This window comes from Cervus canadensis, chromosome 5, assembly GCF_019320065.1.
Source record: "Cervus canadensis isolate Bull #8, Minnesota chromosome 5, ASM1932006v1, whole genome shotgun sequence".
Classification (NCBI taxonomy): Eukaryota; Metazoa; Chordata; class Mammalia; order Artiodactyla; family Cervidae; genus Cervus; species Cervus canadensis.
In genome coordinates, this window is record NC_057390.1 from 100,436,595 (window position 1) to 100,439,207 (window position 2,613).

The 2,613-nt window shown below is 54.8% G+C and overlaps 1 long non-coding RNA gene across 1 annotated transcript; it reads right to left on the minus strand.

Moving 5' to 3' along the window:
• Window positions 1-204: 204 nt before the first annotated feature.
• On the minus strand, window positions 205-2,012 carry LOC122442377. Its single transcript, XR_006269645.1, has 2 exons — window positions 1,954-2,012; window positions 205-1,810 (listed from the first exon to the last, which is right to left on the minus strand). It is a non-coding gene; the product is annotated as an uncharacterized LOC122442377 (long non-coding RNA).
• Between the last annotated feature and the right edge of the window lie 601 nt (window positions 2,013-2,613).

The window sequence follows — 2,613 nt, forward strand, 5'->3', positions numbered from 1 at the left end:
CAGATTTATACTAGATCAAGGGGAAAATTTGAATATTTCTATAGTTATGTTTTAAAATTAGTTTTTTTAAAATAAAAACAAACAAACCTTCCCACCAGGAAAATTCCAGGCCCTGAAGGTTTCACTGGTGAATTCTATCAAACTTTCAAAAAGATGTAACATCAAATTTACACTAATCCTTTCAGATAACACAAGAAGAGGGAAAACTTTTCAACTTGCTTTATGAGGCCAGCATAATTCTGAAATAAAAACAGACAACCGCATTGAAAAAAAAAAACAAAACTGTGAACCAATATTTCTCATGATTGTGGACAAGAAAGTCCTTAATAAAATATAAGCAACTCAGGAAATCTAGCAACATTTAACAAGGACAATGCATTACAATTAAGCAAGGTTTATCTCAAAATACAAGGATGGTTTAGCACTCAAAAATCAATCAACGTAATTTACCATATTAACAGAATAAAGAACAACACTCACAGGATCATTGTAATAGATACAGGAAAAAAGCATTTGACAAAATTAAAGATCCAATCATAACAACTCTCAGGGACCTCAGATAGAGCAACACAGGGTGAGTATGTGAAATCTAAGCTAATGTCATGCTCAATGGTGGGAAACGTCATCCCCGTAAGACTGGGAATGAGGCGAGGATTCCTGCTCTCACGGCCCCTCTGCACCACTTCCTGAGGGTCTAGTCATTGCAGATGGAAACAGAAGTCAGCGCGTGCAGACCTGAAAGGAAGCGTCCAGTCTCTCCTTGGGGGTGGGATAGTCGCTTGCGCTATCCGCACAGGAGCACGGACCAGCGGCCCTCACCCTGGGGCTCAGGGTCTGCGGCCCGTCCCCCACGCCTCCAAGCCCGTGCCCTCCGGGCAAGCCCCAAGAGGAAAGGTGATGCTGGTGCCGTGGATCTGTCACTCAGGAGACAGACGGCCCCTGGAAGCCCCTGATGGGCCCTTCGCTGGGGCCAGCACCTCGCAAGCCCCGAAAGCACCGCGGTTGTGTCTCAGTTCCCACCAGGGCTTCTGGCAGCCCTGCTTTCTTACGAGAAACAAAGGCTTTTGGAAGCGGTCCCAGAGGTCAAGCAGTTAGTTACCCGCTTGGTCTCCAAGCATGGCCATGGCCCAGAGGTTCCCTTGGGGAGATCTTCCCTGAACGGCAGGTTGGGGACTGACTTTCAGACTGTCTCGTTTGCTTGTCGTTGCTGACAAAACGCTAACGGGAGCCCACGGAAGCGGATGTGCCTTATTTCATTTTGCCTTTTCTCTAAACTACGAGCTTCGCTGGCGTGTTTGCTTCCTTTGCCATCTTTGTTCTCGAATTGCACCCAGGGGAGCCAGACAATCAGGTGGAGCTGCAGATTTGAGAGTGTGTCTGAGTGTGTCTCTACAGACGTGGACGCGGGGCTGAGTGTGGCCCCACGTGGAGGGGGGAGCCGCCGGGGGGGGCCAACTCTGGATCCTGGGGTCCCGGGTTTGAGGCAGTGACCCCCCGTTTCCTGCCTCAGTCTCCCCACGTGTGAAATGAGGCCACAGCAGGAGGCAGAACACAGCGTGTCGCCCCATCTGGCCCGCGCTCACTGCTGGGCGAGTGGGAGCTCTCGGGCCCCCTTGTGTCTCTGAAGGCTCCTGGACGCAAGGGTGGAGTTGGGAAGGAGGTCGCCGTGCTCAGAGGGGGTGCAGGGCGGTGCTGACCCGATCCCAGCAGAGCAGCATGGGGGACGAGAGGGTCGGGGGCTGAGCCGCGCAGGGCAGCTCTGCGGGCACCTGGGGCTGCGCCGGGCGTCTGCGGACTCGGTTTCCTCCCTCTGAAAAGGCGGAAGGAGCGCGGCTTAAACATCAGTTCAGCTCAGGTCAGTCGCTCAGTCGTGTCTGACTCTGTCACCCCATGGACTGCAGCACGCCAGGCCTCCCTGTCCATCACCAACTCCCAGAGTTTACCCAAACTCACATCCATCGAGTCAGTGATGCCATCCACCATCTCATCCTCTGTCGTCCCCTTCTCCTCCTGCCTTCAATGTTTCCCAGCATCAGGGTCTTTTCCAATGAGTCACTTCTTCACATCAGATGGCCAAAGTATTGGAGTTTCAGCTTCAGCATCAGTCCTTCCAATGAGCACCCAGGACTGATAAAGATACAGTGAAAACACACTTCAATGCACGCGGCCCCAGTGCGGTGAAGCACAGCGGCTTTAACAACGGCACCATCCCCCCCTTCTCTGACCAGGAGGAAAGCTGGGCGCGGGGTGGGCTATCAGGGTGGAAACTCCTCCACAGGAGCCAGCCAGGCCCCGGGCTGGGGAGCTGGGCAGGATGGTCAGGTGAGAAGCAGGGGCAACCCCACAGCGGCAGTGAGCGGCGCGCCCTGGCCTCGGGGAGGCGACCGCCCACATGGCTTCACACCGGCTCCCTCTGCCTGTCCTGGCAGCCCGGTCCCCTCTGATCCCTCTGCTCACAGAGCCCAGCAGACCCTGGGCAGCACCCCCAGCCTCCGACTCAGCGTGCCCGCGCCCCACACCCAGCATCTCCTCCCAGGCCTCTCACCCAGAGCCCCTGACTGCCCTACCCACTCTCTCCACATCTCCCCTGCCGGGAAAGCCCAGTTCCCACCC